A 21,793-nucleotide genomic window follows, 5' to 3' on the forward strand; every position below is an offset into this window, starting at 1 on the left:
TTATGTTTATTACATTTTGTTTATTACAGGATAAGTTCGAAATATAACCCAGTATACTGGTCAGAGCTCATGACGTCCAGAACGACGCCATAATGTGGATTCGCTTCGAAATATACGCCAGTGCTTTGCTGTATAATATGACTTTGTTGGGATGTCATTATAATAGTCACACTTATTTCACCAGGGGCACATAAACAATATTATGGCGTCGCATGATAAGATGTCATGAGCACCTAGCATACTGAATACAGAATACTGGGTTATGTTTCGGAACCCACATACAATATTATGCTCCATTCTTAAACTGCCGAATTCTGTCCGTAGCGGCCATGGACCTCCTGTCAAAAACATGTCATATTTCATCGTTTTATATATAAACCGCGGTTAACAATGAAGTGAACGATGTTTCTTATTTCGCTGGACGTGAACTAAGTATGAAGTATTTGGCTTCGAACTCATAAATAGTTGGAGATTATCATACTAAGAGTTACCAAGAGGTTTTTGGATGAATTTATAATAAATAATAATCTGTGTCTTTATAAGAGTTTAATTTTTTTCTTAAGTTAACAGAATACAGTGCGAGCATTTTCACATAGCTCCTAGACTAGAAAGGTTAATGAGCCTTAAATTATTTTGACTATAGGTAAACGTTAGTAATATAATCACATTTTTTTTCCAGAATAACAAGATCATGTACATTGTACGTACATTAATATTACATTTCTACGAATTTCACTATATATTTTGTCAACATGATTGAAATTTTGTATAATGGGTATATTATGTGATTGAAATGTCTGAGCGTCTAGAAGTCAGTCTTATTATCTCAATGTATTTTATACACAATTTATTTTTCAATAAGCCCAAATAGATTATTATTTGCAGGTCTTCACTTTTACGCAAAGGTCGATGCCGAGGATGCTACTAGCACAGTAAATGATTGGACCAAAATCCGACATTTTGCACACCTCATATCAGAATATCGACAGAAACGTAGAAAACATTGCAGTAATAATATTATATCCTTTTAGCTATGTCACACTGTGCCTTTTTTTGTTCACCAAGAGCATGCGTTATAGCGCAGTCAACAGCGCACGTGAGGCATGCCTACGACGCATGCGAAAACATTGGCTTTGTTCCTTTTTTTTCTGAAATTTCTTATGACCAAATAGGTCGCACATATTCCACCCAGTAAAATATTTTCGTCGCACATGTTACAATAAGCTGACAGACACTGCAACTGAACAAAAATGACGCATTCAATTATTGAATGAAAGAAGATGACGAATTGAAGATAAAAGTGCATAGTATGGATTATGTCTATTGTGGTATGGACATACTAGCTATTTGGATTCAAAAACTGCGCGGTTTTTTGTCTTCATTGACTTTGGACTAAAATTTGACCAATAATAATAATAACTACACGGTAACTTTCCACATATTATGGCCGGTAGCATTATCTCAATCCAGTGATCTAATACAGCGCTGGATTGCTAGTGTAAAGGGGTACTGGAAAGCACTGGAATGCACCGTATTACAGTCCAGTGCGGCCAGTGCCCGTTTAGCCGTTTATCAGCAGCAATCCAGCGCTAGATTGGGTCACTGGATTGGAACAACGTAAGCCTGCGCAACGTAAACAACTATTGTGAACCCTGCCCCCTTAGACAAAGTATCTTCCGTTAAAAACGATGACGAAATTCGTTATCAAAATGTGTGCGGTTTGACATAAGTCATCGCTAAATGACATTTCGCTTGCGAAGACTAATGTCAAATCCCATACATTTTGATTACGAATTTCGTCATCGTTTTTAACGAAAGGGACTTTGGCTACGCCCTCTGGTCTCTTATATACTCTTTTCTTACCTATTTTACTAGACAGACGACTGTAATGGACGTTCAAATCAATAAGCCCGGCCGCACATTGTCCGAATTCTGATCAGAAACAGTTGAATTTCGCCGGACCGCCACCCCGCACACTATCCGAAATATCCTTCCGGCGAGTTCGAGCTCACTTGGCTTAGTACAAAATGTAAGAGACAGCGCGGACGTTCAACTGTTTTTGATCAGAAATTTCGGACAATGTGCGGCCGGGCTAAAAGCAATCAAAGTCCACTTAGGTGTTAAGAAAATAAATTAAGACTCAGAATCGTGTGGAATTAGGGTCACTTCACATTGTCACAGATTGTGACGTTGCGAAACGGAATTTTTTGTATAATATAAGTAATTGCGATTCAGAATTAGATTTTCTTTACTACGCAAAAAGATAAGTTTTATGGCAAAAGCAGCGCTTTGCAATGCAGGGCAGTTAAGCTTGAAATTTGAACTCTCTCGTTTAGTGAATGAAGTTCAATTCCACATTGCCTTACAAATGCTGCGTTGTGTGATGTGCCGCATTGTGTGTCGGTGTGAACAGTGTGACTGGACCTTTATCGAACGAAATATACACCGTAATGTTAACACCAAAACGCTTTTACGTAATTCTAGTTTATTCAGCTGTGTAGCACACAATATACCAAATAAAACTAATGAAAACTATGCAATGAAATAGTCTTTTATATGAGGTGCAGCGCCTAAGTAGGCTATTCAAATGCAATAAAAGAAACTTTTGAGTTAATAAGTAAATGTAACAGCAAATTGTTTTTCATTGCTTAAAGTTAAAAACATACAGATAAAATTGTTTATTTTGCACTAGTAATTAAAGGCGTAAGTGCATAAAATAGTTTACTAACATTTTAAAACATAAGGGAAATTGTTCATTTTTTCCCTTATAATTAAAGACGTGAGTGGAAGAATCCAATAACTAACATTTCATAACATACGGATAATTACTCATTTTTTCTCTTATAATTTTTACAAACCTTATACCTTATCTATTTCATCACCTGGCTAATATATCTGGCTACACATAATTATAATCCACAGTTTATTTATTTCAAATAATTTTTCCGTCGCTGAAGCCTCTATTTAATGCAAAAAAACGGATTTTTTTTCCTATTACTTACATGGTTCTTCCACTCACTTCTTTAATTGTAACCACATAGTAAAACAAGCCTTATAACGTACTTCATCATGTAGCTAACATGTATTTTGTACGGCTACATATAAAATAGTAATTTTTTATAAGGGTTCCGTACCCAAAGGGTAAAAACAGGACCCTATTACTAAGACTTCGATGTCTGTCCGTCTGTCTGTCACCAGGCTGTAACTCAAGAAACGCTATAGCTAGACTTCTGAAATTTTCACAGCTTATGTATATCTGTTGCCGCTATTACAACAAATACTAAAAACAAAATAAATTAAATATTTAAGGGGGCTCCCATACAACAAACCTGATTTTTTCGCTATTTTTTGCTCTTAATCAATAACGGCAAAACATAGGCAATTGAAATGTTCACAAAATACTTAATTATATTTGTACTTTAATAATTCATAATAAAATTAAAATAAAATAAATAACTAAGGGGGATCCCATACAAAAATCTAGAGTTGTGCCGACTAGTCGGTAAAGCCGACTATCCGGCCGCTTTTGTAGTCGGCGACTAGTCGGCGAATAGTCGGCAAAAAGCGCCGACTTTTTATTTTATTTATTTATTTATTGAAATTACTTGCTCGGAAATAAATATCTATGACATTTATTTAATAACAACATAATATCTTCTTTATTCTAAGCAATTTCAATTAAAAAATACGTGTGGAATTCGAGGACTGCCGCGGCAAAGCTATTGCGTAGCTTTACCGCTTTATATCATGACGTTAACATAACCAAAACACGATCCAACACGTTCGCAGGCGGCGTATGCGAGTGAGTTGCGACTTATTTTAGTAAACGAAGCGTTACGAAAACATCTGAAACCTTGATCGGCTAGTCGGCTAGTCGGCCAAAGTCATGATCGGAACATCTCTACAAAAATCCAATTTTTAGCCTATTTTTGCTCTGTAGTGGTACGGAACCCTTCGTGCGTGAGTACAACTCATACTTGGCCGATTTTTTCAAATCATTTTCCCGGTCCTAAAGCTTCCATTTAATCAAAAAACCTAAATTTTAAAATTGTTAGTTACTTACCTATTTCATCCACTTACTAAAGCTTCGATACTATCAACCTTAAATTTATGACCATACTAGATGACGCCCGCAACTCCGTTGCGCCAAAACTCGTTTATCGCGCGGGAACCGTACATTTTCCGGGACAAAAACTATCCTACACCCTTTCCCGGGACTCAAAGTATTCATGCCAAATTTCAGCAAAATCTGTTCAGCGGTTTTGGCGTGAAGAGATAACAGACAGACAGACACACTTTCGCATTTACAATATTAAGTAAGTATAGATGAAGTATTGATTTCTAGTAATTACTAACGGAAACCCTACATTCTGTTGCTAATGTTAAGCTTCGCAAAAGTATCAGTTGATACTGTTTCACACACAAAACATACCTCATGAAACAATACGGCAATAAAATTCGCGTTACGGCATTAAAATGTAATGCCGAAATTCGATTGATGAAAATGTTCGAAAGTGCTACATTTGGAGCGGCGCACTTGAATCTGTTTTATTGAAGAGCGTATCCTTAACCTCTGAGAGAGGAAAATATTAAAAATTTTCAACATTTTAGGGTTCAGCCTACGAATAATAATATGTAATAGGTGTGCATTTCGTTCACTAGCTATGTCCACACTGTGCACTTTCATCTTCAATTTTCGTCATCAACTTTCATATTGGCGCATTCAATTATTGAATGCGTCAAGGAACGCAACGCCAATATTGTCATTTTTTAAGTTTTGGATACGGTCAGAGTGCATGCATCGCCGGCATGCCTCGTGCGCTGTTGACTGCGCTATAACGCATGCCCTTGATGAACAAAAAAAGGCACTGTGTGGACATAGCTACTGATGTATAGGCAGAAGGCGGACTGTTATTTGATCGGGTTATATGTCAAATCAATGTGTAGTTATTTGTTGGCTGAGACTGACATAACTCAACCAAATTAAGTAGGTCCGCCATCTGCCTATTAATCAATTTCTTTGAAAGTACTCTACTCGTGAAGGTTTCATTTTGACCCAAGCTAAAAGTTTTTGAGATAAAGTACAAGCAGTTTTTCGGAATTCGTCCGCGCAAAGATTAGCTTATGTGTATCCATGTGGTCTATTCGTGATGCTAAGGCCAAGGAAAATAGGGATTCACTTTTATTTACAAACAGGTGGGAGAGCCATGCTTCAGCACGAATGAGCCAGCTCGACCGGAGAAATACCACGTTCTCATAGAAAACCGGCGTAAAACAGCGCTAGCGCTGTGTTTCGCCGAGTGAGTGAGTTTACCGGAGGCCCAATCCCCTACTTTATTCCCTTCCCTACCCTCCCCTAATTCCTTCCCATCCCTACCCTCCCCTATTACCCTATTCCCTCTTAAAAGGCCGGCAACGCACCTGCAGCTCTTCTGATGCTGCGAGTGCCCATGGGCGACGGAAGTTGCTTACCATCAGGTGACCCGTTTGCTCGTTTGCCCCCTTATTTCATAAAAAAAAAACTTTTCCATAAACTTTTTCACTCTTCACTCAAGACTGGATTTGATTTTAGATTCTGCAGGAAAGGAAAGCTTTTTGTAAATAAATTTTTAACCGTCTCCTGTACCATTCAGTCCTATCTACTATATCTGTACTATGTGTGTACCTTTTTTGAAGTTGCTTTATTCCATTTCTATCCGACTACAGCAAAGCCAAAAAACTAGGCCTTTACATCCGTTGTGGATGATTTATACAGTATTTTTCAGTGCGAAGTAATCACTCCTCAAATACTGTGGTGCCTGGGACAAGATTTTTAAATGTCCGTATGGTTGCCCAAGCGCATACGGCATTCTCGCATCATAGTCGGCCTAGTCCAGAGGAAAGAACTAGTCAATACGTCTGGGACCAACTGTGTGCGGGTTTCCTCACGATGTTTTCCTTCACCGTACGAGCGTCCGTATTATGTACTTGAGATCAGAATGTCTCATAGGTACACGCCTCCACCCGGGTTCGAACCTGCACCCTCTAGGAGTGCGAACCGAAGGTTTGCCCATTAGGCCACGGATGCTCTTAGCCAAAAGGTTTTTGATTATTCTTTATTAAACAAAGAATTTTTGTCCCAGAATATCTGTATATTTATATCTTCTAGGAATTCAATATCTGCTAGCTACATTAATATGAATGTTTTCTGTGTGAATTCATAGACATCAGACACTGAACAATACTAGCTTTTTTCGCAAAAGAATACGTTGTTGTGAAAATAAGATAGTTTCATAGCAGTCTCACTCGTATAATTATTTTTTCAGCATAATAAAAAAAACTTTATAGGCTACCACTCAGGGCTACCATATATATTTTTTTTGACACAAAAATCAATCTTATGCCACCGAAAACAGGATTTTTTTGAAGTGAAATCTTCTTGATTTTTAAAGTCGCACTGACACGTCGTGATCTGATCGAAAATTCGTTAAGAAGTAGATTGCGTGCGTGTCGTAATAGAGGAAACAATATCTTCCCTCTCTTTCTCCAGTGTAAATAATCTATTCTACTGTTTCGTAGAAAATGACGGCAATCACGGAGTGCAACCGTGAAAAAAGTTTAACCTAAATTAAAAATAACCAATTGATACAGAACCACTGGTATCCAGACACTCGCACTTTTCCTGCCAATTGCCGGCTGCGCCTGAATGGCGGATAACGACTTCGGATATTTATGAATAACGAGCCTATTCACTGCAGGTCCAATGGAGGTATAAAACAGAAAATACCTCTTTATCAACTATAATTCAAACCTTGATCCAGTTTAGAGAGGAGACACACGAATGGTTTGTATGAATTCATATAGTGCAAATGTTTTAAAAAAGTTTTTTTAAATCGATTTAGATAGTTGTTTTAAGTTCCAGGAAATGACATGAAATAGTTTTGATTGTGATAATGTACGGTTATACAGGTTGTTCGGGTGAACACCGTTATCCTTAAAACCTGTATGGGTTCCTACCCATGCAAGTCTTCATAGACAGCATCTTTTTTTAAATTCCCAGCATTGTTCTCATAGAAAAAGTTGTTAATTTTGACGGGCTCATTAGATGGTTTTAGGGAAAACGGTGTTCACCCTAACAACCTTGCTACCTGCAAAAAAATGTAATATTGTTAGTAGTTAAATGATTATTGCGCCATGCGCAAAACTAATATTTTAAGATACCAAAATAATACCAGTTTAATAGTAATTTTTAATGGACTATGATAATTTTGTGTCATCGTCTTCATAAACACGAAAAAATAAAATTAAATAATAAAAATACAATGAAAAAAAAAACGCATTTCTTCACCAATACATTTCAAAATAATAGTTTCAATGAAAATATTATTTATCCGTCAGTGTGTTCCAGCACTAGAGCTCATATTATGTACTAACATTTCATATTCACGATTCACTAGAACTTTTATAGAACACTTAGTTTATGAAATTCTGGCGGATACGACCTTGTTTGTGATATCAAATCTTTTCGTATCTCTCAATCTTCTTTTGAAAGTTTTTAATGCATAACTTATGAGATGCAAATTAAAGACAGTCAGATGGAAAGAGGAATTTTGTTAGTAGAATGCTTTTTACTTTTGGGTTAAAAATTATTAAAATTAATTAATTCGCCTTAAAATTATACTAACACGAGCTTTTGCCTGCAGCTTCGCTCGCGTTAAGAAGTATTATTATATACAAACTTTCTTCCCCTATTTTAACCCCTTGGGAGTGGAATTGATCAAAATCCTTTCTTAGCGGATGCCTACGTCATAACATCTACCTGTATGCCAAATTTCAGCCCGATCGGTCCAGTGGTCTGGGCTGTGCGTTGATAGATGATGATCTATCAACGCGTCAGTCAGTCACCTTTGAGTTTTATATATTTATTATATAGATTGCAGTGATTATTTTCTGAAACACACTGAAATGAATTATTGCAAAATTACATAATTATTTAAAATATAATTATAGCTTAAATTTAATTATTATAAAATATTGATACCGAGTTTTTTTGTTTTCAATTTATTTGACTACGATTAATTTTGATAGTTTATATGACAAAAAATTACGATGGCATAACAAAAATAAAACATGCACATAAAGAAAAAAAGAGCTTTAACAACACCCAACTTTCCCAGTCGGGTAAAAGAGTGTAAACACTTGGTGAAATCTAAATTGGATTCGTTCGCACAATGCCAGCCGATGGAACACTCTGACTTTATCGCACTCGATAGGCCGTAGAGACCACACGGTGCATAACAATTTCCCGGATCACGCCAACACCCGGATATTCTCGGGTAATATTATATCCGGATGTGTGGAAGTTTATGCTAAACCTATGAGAATTACCTTATGCTAATAGCATAGGGTCTCATGATTTGGAATTTTTCGATAAGATTAAAAATGGTGTAAAATTGTTTGTGGGTGGAAAATTTGCACTTGAGGGTTTAGGTTTGATCCCAGGTATATCAAATATAGGTAGTACGTTGAAGGGAATCATCATGAGGAAAATCGCACTTGGTTTGGCCCAGAAGCATTGACCCATCCATTTCTCTAGACCAGGCCGACTATATGCCAGAATGCACTTTTAAAATAACCCCCCTCGGCACTACAGAATTCTAAGCTTGTAGGTCTCAATTTTTTTTATGAAATAAGGGGACGAACGAGCAAACGGGTCACCTGATGGAAAGCAACTTCCGTCGCCCATGGACACTCGCAGCATCAGAAGAGCTGTAGGTGCGTTGCCGGTATTTTAAGAGGGAATAGGGTAATAGGGGAGTTTAGGGAAGGGAAGGGAATAGGGAAGGGTAGGGAAGGGAATAGAGTAGGGGATTGGGTCTCCGGTAAACTCACTCACTCGGCGAAACACAGCGCAAGCGCTGTTTCACGCCGGTTTTCTGTGAGAACGTGGTATTTCTCCGGTCGAGCCGGCCCATTCGTACCGAAGCATGGCTCTCCCACATATAAATTTTAAATTGAAAATAGCTAAATAATTTAGAAGTAAACAAGCCACTCGATTAGAATACAATTATTATGTTACGCTGTTAACACCGTCACATCGGCATGGCCTAAGAGACCATTTGCGACCCCAACGCATCGAAGCATATTGAATTGGCAGCGGACGAGCGGGACACAATGACCACCAATTAAGGGTATCAAATAAAATTGAATAGGAAACATTTGTAGAAAATTGCTGAACCCTAAGCCGAAAGGGCCAATTTGCATTTTATTAGCATGAGATCAGAATAAAAATGTGTTTATTCAGGGCTGAAAGCGAGAAGGTCCAGAGGCGAGCGCCAACTTTAAATGGTGTTCCGAATATAATGAGGTTTCTGAAACTTCCCCGAATCATATTTACGTTGTGATTTTTGCTAATTCAGCGTTCGCAATCATTTTCTATCGCCTCCTCAGTTTTTGAATGACTTCGACATTTAATTTTTCTGTAGAGGGCGAAAATTAAAAAAAAAGAAGACAGCACTTAGCATGACCATCAGAAAAAGGTGCTTTCTATGTTAAGTAATAAATTAAGTTGCAGTTTGACAAAGAAAATCTGTTATTTTGTCCCTACGAATAATAAAAACTAAGGAAAAGTAACTCCGTCAAAAAACATGCTCCACAGTACTTGTCAAAAAAGTGTACCTTAGGTTACACATTTCAATACATTTGTAATATTTAGGTGACCTTGAGCGGTACTAGACTGACGTTACATGACAGATCAAAAGGAACCAAATTTAAAACGGTAATAGTATGGGAGTTACAATTCCTTAGTTTTTATTATTCGTAGTTCTGTCCCTTAAATCTGTCAGTGTTTCTATTCATTCGCATTTCAACTGTAGTTATTCTAACCTGTTATAACTCTGCTTTCTTACATTCTTTAAAAATAAGGACACTTCTCGAAAGAGTTTTGATTATTTAAAGGTAGAGTAAGGTAAAAGCCTTATTTTTGTAAGCCGAGATGATTCTGTCTCAGGTTTATTTAGACGAAGCGCGCAAAGGTCTATTCCGCTATTGCTTTTTAAATTTAAACCACCTTTATTTATGTTATCCCAAAGGGTTCATTTATGGGTAGCCATTCGATGCTGTTATGACAATTTTACGAGAGTTTGTATTGCCATTAACGCATTTATTGACGGCCAATATTTATGTTGCATATTGAGGCATATTCGTAATGTTTTCCGAACGATCAAATAATTTTGAATGTGGAATTTATCGAAGTAGGTTAATAACCGTTTTATTACGTTTTTTATTTATTATATACAGTTATTTATGCCAATGTTATGCCAAAATAACACAGCAAGAGTTATTTTGAAAGAATTTGCAATTCTTAAAAAATTGAGTACAATAATATTATGGTATTTAATAAAATGTGTAAGGTTTTTTTTATTATTAGTTATGAATTATGATTAAGGTTTGCAAAGATATTTTCTATTGTCAATAACAAGTTTTCTTATTTGCGTGTTATTAATTTCAAAGATTTTTTTTTTCTCTCTATTGAAGAACTTTTTTTACTAATTACCAGCCAAGTCCAATGCCAACGCGCACACAAAGACTTTAGTTGTATCTGGTCTTTCATGAGATATTTATTAGCATTAGTAGTTTAAAAAAGTTTACCTTTAAATGCACACTATGCAGAGGAGAACGCACGTCTGAAAGTTGTTAGTGCATTTCGTTTTAATCCTCTGTGCACCGAACGCTCAAATTCCTCTATTGTATTTTTAACAAAAGAAACTTCTTGGAAAATATATGCGTCGCAGTACATCATAAAAATAATAGATCACCGTTAAAGAGGTGATTTCGAGCTCAATTGCGCAAAGACAACTTGGATTGACTCATTCGATAATAAACCGTATGCCATCGCAACTAGGTAGAGAATAGCACGGCAATGTTCGCGTAGGCTTTGTAAATATTTGTGCCAAGTTCACAATTTGCCTACAACACGTAATCCATCAACGTCAGAGGTGCTGAAGATAGTAAAGGCGCAGTTACATTAGATAAGGTACGGTCAATCTGCTTTAGAGATTCTAAGAAAAGTCGAGGATTCACTTCTTATCACATTGACGATGAAAAGACTATGAAAAGTCAATTGCTTTTTTGAAGTGAAACTTCTATGTTATGTGCACTTTTTTGGGACTGGTAAAATTTCTTGAACTTGTTTCAGAACACTAGACTGTCGGCGCGGCGTACGAGAGGCAGTAATATCTCACACTTTTTCTTTTGCACGGCGAGGATTTAAATTTTGAGGTGGTATATTTCTTAATTATCTCCTTCTCATTCTGACAAACACTCTTAGGGAGCAAGCCGTCGTTTTTAGTTTTAAATGTTTATTTAAAGTGTGGGTAGGTAGTTTTAGTTTAAGTATATAGCGCTTTTATTATTCAAATGCTATTAGGATACGACCTTTTAGAGTTGAGTTACTCGACAGTGATTTTGTTCGTCACTCATATGTCACGTGCTCCCTCGAGAGCGTTGCTAATCGCCGGTTGCTAACGTCATATGCCGCTACATTTTAACGGGTCCTATGACAAATAGCATATTTTGAATTTGAACATAGACTCTACTATTTTAATGCCACATTTTTTCAGCTTCATTCCATATTTGACGCAGTCCGCATACTATAAAATAGCAAAATAATATTCTAATATAAATTAAACAAACGTCAGAGGACTAACTTTACGAGTTTTGACCAATCAAAACGAGTTTGGCGTAAGTTTGCATGAGAATGCATTTTGTAGTTTGATGAGAAACGAACTGGATCGAGCGAGTGATGCAGCTGCATTTATCTTGTATTTAAATAGTAAAATCGGGGTACGGAGTATATCGTTCAGTTATGGTGTAAACTTAGTTTTAGGTTAGTCACGGTCACAACGTAATGTAGCTGAGTTACGTTGTGACCGTGTTGTTAATTATAAGTCAGATGTTATAAGTTCCAGAATTATAAGTTATAACTTATAAGTCTGAGAATGAAGCTCTGAGTACTACAAGAGAGCGCTTCTATGTTGTGGTGTTAAAATATTACATAAGTGCTACGAGGTAGTAGCGTAGCACTGCAATATTCCGTAGCGCTTTGTAGTTCTACGCATTCGTAGCGTTACAGCTTTGTATTAGCACTATGAAGTACGAGGTAGTAGCGTAGCACTGCAATATTCCGTAGCACTTTGTAGTAGTGCTACGCGGTCGTAGTGTTATAATGTTGTATTAGCGCTACGAGGTAGTAGCGTAGCACTGCAATATTCCATAGCACTTTGTAGTAGTGCTACGCGGTCGTAGTGTTATAATGTTGTATTAGCGCTACGAGGTAGTAGCGTAGCACTGCAATATTCCATAGCACTTTGTAGTAGTGCTACGCGGTCGTAGTGTTATAATGTTGTATTAGCGCTACGAGGTAGTAGCGTAGCACTGCAATATTCCGTAGCACTTTGTAGTAGTGCTACGCGGTCGTAGCGTTATAATGTTGTATTAGCGCTACGAGGTAGTAGCGTAGCACTGCAATATTCCGTAGCACTTTGTAGTAGTGCTACGCGGTCGTAGCGTTATAATGTTGTATTAGCGCTACGAGGTAGTAGCGTAGTACTGTAATACTTCGTAGAGCCATGTACAACGTAATACGTTATATAGACGACGATACCGTTGGTGGTACGCTATTTATTACTTACATACTATGTAAGTAATAAATAGCGTACCACCAACGGTAAGTATCGTCTTACCAACTACGTCGAAAAGTTTATGCTGGGATTTTACTCCTTTTCTTCAGTTGCATATAATATAATAAATATTATTTATTTACAATTTACTTATAATAAATATTATTATTTACTTAAAATATTTCCTAGTTATCAACAGTAATATTTTCTAGGAAACTACAAAATGCTCCATTTTACAGAATATATAATCTACAATGGTTGAATAGCTATATTAAATGACGGTTTTCTTGCGGGGAAGCGCTATTACAATGTTCAAATAGCCTGCAAATTCACGAATAGTCTGGTGACGTTTTGACGTCTTGACGTTGCAAGAAACCTAATGGAAAATGAACCTAGTTCGCTATCGTAGTGGAGCAGAGCCTTAATTCAGACATTAAATGTAATTGAATGAAATTGTCAACGCAATAATTCACAAGCACAACTCGCCGTGATATGACTCGCAGATGAATGGCGAAATTAATGTAATCTCGTAATAAATTACCGTCATAATTACAATTGTAATTTTCGTATTACAGTTATTGCTTTGGTTTGAGTAATTACTGTTATGTGAAACTTTTACGGTCCTAAATATATCCTAAGAGATTTCTCAGTACTTAAAGTTTCTCAATTATTATTATACTTACTAGAACAAAATCAGTTGAGCGTAAGCGTGAAGAAGACATTTAAATATTAAGCATTTGTACGATCAATTATACGGATTAATTATATTTATAAAGCAATGAAATATCTTTTATATCTTGTCGTAAAACTATTTAACACCCGAACAGATAGATAAAATTCTCCCAACCGAATACACAAGTACAAATCAATAGGGAATTTGGTCGTCTGGTTGCGGTCACCCAGGTTCTTACGATTTGTTACCTAAAGGGATTGATGGTTACAAATGTTAGATTAATTTGGGCACGAGTAACCCTTTCGCAAAATTTGAGGTGACGTATGGAGCTATGAAAATGTCAGTGGGACACATTTGTCAAGACTAGCCCCTAGACAGCTAAAGCCTTTAGTCTACCTATTCAGTTTGGCACAAATTGCCGGATTTAGGGCACATTGCGATGCATTTTCATGCGATTTTCATATTATTTTAACGTTTATTGAATTGTTTTGTTAGATAACGAGTATAATATTGTATAATTGTTATATCTATATCCCACGTATATGTTTATACGTGGGAGAGCCATGCTTCGGCACGAATGGGCCGGCTCGACCGGAGAAATACCACGTTCTCACAGAATACCGGCGTGAAACAGCGCTTGCGCTGTGTTTCGCCGAGTGAGTGAGTTTACCGGAGGCCCAATCCCCTACCCCATACCCTTCCCTACCCTCCCCTATTCCTTTCCCTACTCCTCCCCTATTACCCTATTCCCTATTAAAAGGCCGGCAACGCACTTGCAATTCTTCTGATGCTGCGAGTGTCCATGGGCGACGGAAGTTGCTTTCCATCAGGTGACCCGTTTGCTCGTTTGCCAATCATGTTTTGAGCATAAAAATTGGATAGTGAGAAAAGGAGAGTCGTCAAGTTATAACCTCTTATATCTGTATATTATGTCGTGAAGGCAGTTGCCAAACTCTTCCGAAACGGCTCGACTAATTTTGATGAAATTTTGTGCGCTTATCTATATGTATGAAAATCGGCCAGCATATTTTATTTTTCATATCGAAATAATGTATAATATTATGGCAGAACGTTCTTGAAATATCAAAGTATACTTAAGTGCCTGATAGACGTACGAACTTAAAGTACGCGGGTTTTAAGTTCGCGAACTTACTAGGCTCGCGTCGGTGACACACGAGAATCGCCTACACTGGATTACCATGCCCCCAGGCTCGCAGCTCGCGGCTCGCGGCACGCGGCTCGCGGCTCTTTGTTGACACACAGGCGATTAAGCCCGGCCGCACATTGTCCGAAATTTCTGATCAGAAATAGTTGAACGTCCGCGCTGTCTCTTACATTTTGTACTGAGCCGAGTGAGCTCGAACTCGCCGGAAGGATTACGGATACTGTGCGGGGTGGCAGTCCGGCGAAATTTAACTGTTTCTGATCAGAATTCGGACAATGTGCGGCCGGGCTTAGATAAGTCAGTGTACTTACTCGCACGTCTGTCACACCGCTTTAAATTACTATAGAACTTAATTTATTGAAATGACTTTAATATTTTACGCATGAACCTTTCTGGTTCATAATCCGCGGGACACCAATAAATTATTTACCCAGATTCCAGAAATATTTTATAATTAAGGAAATGCGTTCGAACAAAAGCCGCTAAAACAAAGAGGAATATGTCAACTTCGTTCAATCAAATATAATCTGTTTTGAGAACAATCGCGTTATGTCAACACCGAATTTAATTTAGACAAAGTTCGATAAAATTCACTAGAGTAGAAGGTAATTATAAGTTGAGAACTCTTTCGGTGTTCAAAACATGTATTTCCATTTCACGTCTGGCAGTTAAATTGTTTTTATTTTACTTATTTGTGATTAATAATTCTTTCTTTTTTCTTAATTAAGAAAACCAGGTTTGTTTGTTCGATTGTTCTCAAAACACATTTTTATGTGCCAATTGCCACTTGGTTACCGCCGAAAATATATGCCATAATTAATCTGATTGTGATAATGTAGTATTAGAACTTTAATATAACTGTATTCAATCGTCCCCCGCTGTCTACATCTGCATGATATTATACTTAAGTCTTTGAAATTTATTTAAATAATTATACGCTGTTTTTTTAAATAAATTGTTGAGTTGATTCAATCGGCAGATTTACACTGTCAATAGTTCCAGAGGTTATTTAAATGCGGGTAAAAAACCTGGGTTTTCATTGATTTATTAAATCGTGATTCTATTTTATATAAAGTGAACTTGTACGCTTCAGTCATATTCAAAAGTAAAAGTTATTCAAGAGCCAAAACTTACTAGTTTCAACGTCAGGTCATAGGCGATAGCAAGCGTTTAGTTTTCATTAAGCGCAATCAATTTCGAGTAACGCTTTTAAAATGTTATCGCACGTGAGTGAAGAGGAAGCAAATTAGCCGTAGCGTGTAAATTGAACCGGTAATCCGGGGACTCCCCGCCCGACCCGGGCGAATCCCCGGGAACCCCCGGTCTAGTATAGGGAGGGACAGAAGATGAGCTTTGAATATGTCGCGTTTAGTACAATACTAAAGCCCGGTTTTTGAGGTTTTTGAACCAGTAATCCGGGGACTCACCGCCCGACCCGGGTGTAACCCCGGGAACCCCCGGTCTAGCATATAGTGAGACAGAAGATGAGCTCCAAATGTTTCGCGTTTAGTACAATACTAATGTCTTGTTTTTTTTTAGATTTTTCACAAATTCAGTAACAGCCTAGTAGTAGAATTTTCCGCGCGTCACAGGCTTTAAGAACTTAAATAGAATGAATTCAGGGACTGAAAGTGACCTCCGCCATTTTACTTGCATCTAGGTTATCAATTAAATATTATTATGTTTTATGCCTATTTAATACTTTAATGGTCTTATGGTATACATATTATAAATAATAATAATGTAGCTCGATTTCAATTCAGTACGAGTATACCTTTGTTTTCTATGATTTATAACTATAATATCTACGTGAATTTGCCTTCTGTCTTTATATATTCTGCACTCGGTGGAGAGTTACATTACTTCTGTTGGAGTAACGACTATCATATATTCGCGGGAAGGAGACCTTATAAGAGTTATAATATAACGTGCAAATAACTTTTATGTATGCGTTAAACTTGTATGAATGTTGTATCTTATCGTTGCTTATATTCATTGCTCGGGTTATAAGATGGTTTGATTAGTTAAAAAACAGTTGTAATCCATTTAAACACGCCAAAAGATCCCTTTCCAATCAAAAATATCCAAGATTTTCACCAAGCAGTTGAAAGAGACAGAAATGTTACTTATTCTTAGGACTGGTCTCCATTAATATTTAACAAAGATGCGGCGCCGAGTGCGTACATATAAATGTGCGATTGCCTTTACAGTCTATAGCAGGGGTCACCAAATGGCGGACCGCAGTCCGCATCCGGACCGCCGACCCATTGTGTGCAGATCAAGCATTTTCAAAGATTATAACTTCGTTTAAAATAAATTTCGGTCTCGATGAACATCTCCAGGATAAAATTCCAATATCTTACACCAATTTCACTCCTAACATCAGAGGGATAATTACTTACAAAAATTGTCATTTTTTCATTGATTTGTACACTTTGCATAATATTTTTTTTTTGTGTGGACCGCGAAGGTCATTTTATTTCTTAACCCCGAGCGAAACTAATTGATGACCCCTGGTCTATAGTCTTTTTGATCAGGTCAAGTGTAGATATACTGAGGCGAGTTAAAATTTTTACCTTTTCAAAAAGAAAGCAGTAGATCATGAAATACACTAAATAATAATTTAAGTTGATTTTTACGTCCTAAATAAAATATTATTTTATTTACAACTTTGCTATATAATTATATTTCGAAAGGACAATTATTTTTCTTGTTTCAATTAATTTTTATTCGAACATAAAAACATTTATCGAGTAATTAAAAACGTTGCGCAGTAAAATAAATCAAATTAAAAGTTTGCCGTCGTCGTAATGAGATGTGAAACTTTTAATAACGTACTTATAACGTGTCACAAATAGTCCAATTAAAAATCATTGACAGACGACAGAGCAATATGGACACGGCATCATAAGAACTATTACGTGTAAATAGAGATCGTGATTTAGCATCAACAATTATTGTATTTAATGTATTTTTTAAAATGTAAAATTTATTTTATATTCTATTACTTATATAAAATTTTATAGTACCTTTTAGGCAGTGCGAGATAACCAGTAAGGCTTCTTACAGACGAACGGCACGTGTCGGCGGCACTTGTCGACGGCTTCGACGGCACGTGTCGGCGGCAGTCGACGGCAGCCGTTGACAGCTTATGACGCTTCCAGGGGGCCTACCACCTTTCCTAAAATTATCATGCTCCCACACTTTGTTGTAAGATTACAATAACATTACCGTACTTACTTTTTAAATGTAATTTTAGTTTTTACTAAAAAATCCATACTGATGGAAAGCAACTTCCGTCGCCCATGGACACTCGCAGCATCAGAAGAGCTGCAGGTGCGTTGCCGGCCTTTTAAGAGGGAATAGGGTAATAGGGGAGGGTAGGGATGGGAAGGGAAGGGAATAGGGTAGGGAAGGGAATAGGGTAGGGGATTGGGTCTCCGGTAAACTCACCCACTCGGTGAAACACAGCGCAAGCGCTGTTTCACGCTGGTTTTCTGTGAGAATGTGGTATTTCTCCGGTCGAGCCGGCCCATTCGTGCCGAAGCATGGTTCTCCCACGTCTTGTTCTCTATCACTCGGCGAAAATGTCTGCCAGCGCCTGTTGTTTATTGTCACTTCTGTTTCTCACTCTCTGAATGGTTCCTATTATTTTATCGCGGGCTTTAAATGCGACGACTGAATCCAGAAATTCCATAACAAAAAAAACCCAACACTCTGACCGGCACAGCGGTGCCGTTCATCACATTGTTTCAGTTTGGCAGACTTCGGCACAGTATTTGTGTGCGTGCAACTACATTGCTTTACTACGTATATGAATTATAATTGCATAAGTTGATAAAAATGCTATGCAATAGCTTTACCGCGACAGTCCCCGAATGCCGCGCGTATTGTTTACGATTATTTATTTATTAATGACGATTGATCTCCATCACGTAATAACCCGTCGTCAAGGGTCGGGACACGCGTCTAACTCGCGTCACACTTATTACTTAATTATAAGTTAAAATAGAGTTTCCGTCTCTGGCGTGTGAATTTTAACTTGGAAATCCGTATATTAATATGTTTTAATACGGCGGGGAAAGTTTATTAAATGAATCTTAATATTTGTAATGAATTTATGTTTCTCGCCAAAATGGAAATTTGTTCACATTTGTAATGACTTTATGCCCGCATTTCGCTTGCTAAAACCATTATTGCAAGCATGTTTCAGATCACTATTTTACTTATACATAATTTTGTTATTGCCATGTCTGTCTGTATGTTATTTATGAGCTATTTCCACACTATGCGCTTTCGTCTTCAATTTTTCGTCATCTTCTTTCATTCAGCTTTCGTTTTGGCGCATTTAATAATTCAACGAACGCAACGCCAACTGTCATTTTTAATAACAAAGCGAAAGTTTTGGATACGGTCAGAGGGCATGCGTCGCGGGCATGCCTCACGTTCGCTGTTGACTGCGCTATAACGCATGCCCTTGACGAACAGAAAAAGGCACAGTGTGGACAAAGCTAATTGACGTTTAAACTGTTGTATCGATTTTTAAGTAATTCGGTAATAAGAATTTTCCGTCAAGGAATTTTGATCGATGAAATTGCTCTTTAAAATTACCATTTTTCTACTGCATAGTAAGGCTCAATTCACACCGGAATGGCATAGCGAGGCGAGCAGTTTCAGTGTCATATGATTTAAACTTTATCTTCATTATTGTTTTTTTCATTACTGCTCGCCTCGCCTCTGCCATTCCGGTGTGAATTGAGCCTAAAGCTCATATTAGCCCGGCCGCACATTGTCCGAAATTTCTGATACGAAACAGTTGAACGTTCGCGCTGTCTCTTACATTTTATACTGAGCCGAGTGAGCTCGAACTCGCCGGAAGGATATTTCGGATAGTGTGCGGGGTGGCGGTCCGGCGAAATTCAACTGTTTCTGATCAGAATTCGGATAATGTGCGGCCGGGCTAAGGCTGAAATTGATTGTGAATTATTCTTATCAATGACATTATAAATATAAAAGAGTGTCTGTTTGTTTCACGCCCCAAACCGCTGATCATTGCAGTAGCGATATTGTTATAATTTGGAATGTAGATATTTTGAGTCAAATGGGATAGTTTGTAACCAGAAAAAAGGCCGGCAACGCACCTGCAGCTTTTCTGATGCTGCGAGTGTCCATGGGCGACGGAAGTTGCTTTTCATCGGGTGACCCGTTAGCTCGTTTGCCCCCTTATTTCAAAAAAAGGAAAAATGTACTATTTATGCGTGATATACAAATCTTGGCGCAGCGGGTGTCATTTAGTTCAAAACCATAAAGTTAATATACCTAGCGGAATAGAGCAACAATCTCGAGCTGTCAAACGAAACCGAAATTGGTTTTCATATGTGTGTAAAAATATGTGTACGTGTACACTTACATAAGCATGATTGAACATGAATTCTATGAGATTAAATTGTCAACGTGCGGCACGTGCCGACTGGTGGTCAAAAAAAGAGTGCTGCTGTCATGTATCACATGTCTCTTTTTACCACGCAGTGTTACTGCAGATAGTGACATCTCGCTTGCTCAGGCCTTTGTTTCTCTATTCCCCTAGGTATATTAACTTTATGTTCGAAATAGACTTCGACTCCAAAACATTGCAGATTGTGGCAACTGAAACCTTGTAAGTTGTGACTACTAAAAACATTGGCTTGTGAGTTGTGGCTACTATGAGCTATGGCGCATACATTAGTGTAAGTTTGGCAGTGCTCGAGTCAGGTTGCCTTTGGCTTATCACGCACGACCTGCATGTTCACGTTCTGAACATACCCACTACAAGCTGTACAAGCTCTCTAGAAATTACATGCAAACTCTATGCTAGTTACTTCACTTATTACAAGACTAGCTCTCGCTTGCGGCTTCAACCACGTAATAATATATCTGCTTTATGTAATCTCCTTAGGGGTGGAATTTTTAATTCTTTCTCAGTGGATACTGGATGCACACCGTGTCAGTATGTAGGTTTCTCCCAGTTTTGTCCTTATTTGATACGTCAGAAAATAACGTAAAAAATGTGAGACTTGTGTTTTTGTCTAATATGTTCGAAAATAAACTTGATAGGCAAGGAAAAACTTTGTAGAGGTATAACTACAATGTAATCTATCAATAAACAGCGTATATCTTTTACATTAATAGTGGGTGGTAGAAAGTAAAAATGTTGGCTTCTTACGCGTTGATTAAAATTTGTCCAATGTCTATGCTTATGTTCTTTTTTGTGGTTTAATATTGTAGCTAATCAATCAATCGATCATTCATTAGCTTTAAAATTGCTTATTTTATCAGCATCTTAGGAAGCTAAAGAGTTAAAATAACAGAAGTATTTATTTATTTTTAGATGAGCCGATTTTGTGGATTCTGTCTTCATACATGCCTTTAATCCGACTGATACTGATTATATATAATTACTTGCTAAGGAAACTTCATTGGAATATGAAGTTCACAAAATATGTAATTCGAAAATAATCATTACTTATAATTTGTCCGGATAAATATTAAATCTGTAAAACAATACTGTACACTTATTGTTAAAATAAAACTCAAACTCTACGATCACTTTGTTTATTACATTAATTCTCCAATCACTCATTCAAATAACTTAACACAATCACGTTTATAACACGGAATACTTTTCAACACTTTCCTCTCTAACTATTTCAATTACTTTCTCACAGTAATTATAGTTATATTTTATAGCTCAAGCATCGAGCTCACACTTTACTGCTATGGACTATCCTCTAAGAAGGATCTCCACCAACTGTCCTGGAGGCTGGAAAAAACCTTCCAGTCCCCCAGTTCCCTCTCTACTTTTAATAATTTAGGCGGGTAAAGTGTGAGTTCCGCTTGTGGCGCTAGTGCGCAATTTAAATAGCTTCCGCTTTTAATTTTAAGTATTCCGCTTCCGCTTTTAATTTTAAGTCTTATTTTAATTGTTTGTAATATTTATATATATTTAAATAATTTCTAGTATTTATTTTTAACATTAAAATATTTATAAAATTAAATATTAAACTAACCACCGTTATTGACTTTCGACTAGCGTTAGTATAAAATAATATTATGAACATCCGTTTCTCTTTATGATCAAATAATTAACTAAAATATATTTTGATAATTCCATAAATGTGTAAATATTTTATTTACTTATTTAAGTATTTTATTTAAACATTTTACATTTTACATCATTTATTCTATTTAATTTAATCAAAAACTTGAACCTTACACTCGTCCATCCTGACATGTGTGTGGTCCCCACACACACACATC

The 21,793-nt window shown here is 37.0% G+C and overlaps 2 long non-coding RNA genes across 2 annotated transcripts; one reads left to right on the plus strand and one right to left on the minus strand.

Moving 5' to 3' along the window:
• The first annotated feature begins 783 nt into the window (after positions 1-783).
• On the plus strand, positions 784-9,855 carry LOC121734242. Its single transcript, XR_006036685.1, has 3 exons — positions 784-795; positions 5,089-5,090; positions 9,803-9,855. It is a non-coding gene; the product is annotated as an uncharacterized LOC121734242 (long non-coding RNA).
• On the minus strand, positions 7,029-21,636 carry LOC121734243. The gene is made up of 3 exons (XR_006036686.1): positions 21,624-21,636; positions 21,244-21,247; positions 7,029-7,123 (listed from the first exon to the last, which is right to left on the minus strand). It is a non-coding gene; the product is annotated as an uncharacterized LOC121734243 (long non-coding RNA).
• Between the last annotated feature and the right edge of the window lie 157 nt (positions 21,637-21,793).

This window comes from Aricia agestis, chromosome 15 (assembly GCF_905147365.1).
Source record: "Aricia agestis chromosome 15, ilAriAges1.1, whole genome shotgun sequence".
NCBI classification, from domain to species: domain Eukaryota; kingdom Metazoa; phylum Arthropoda; class Insecta; order Lepidoptera; family Lycaenidae; genus Aricia; species Aricia agestis.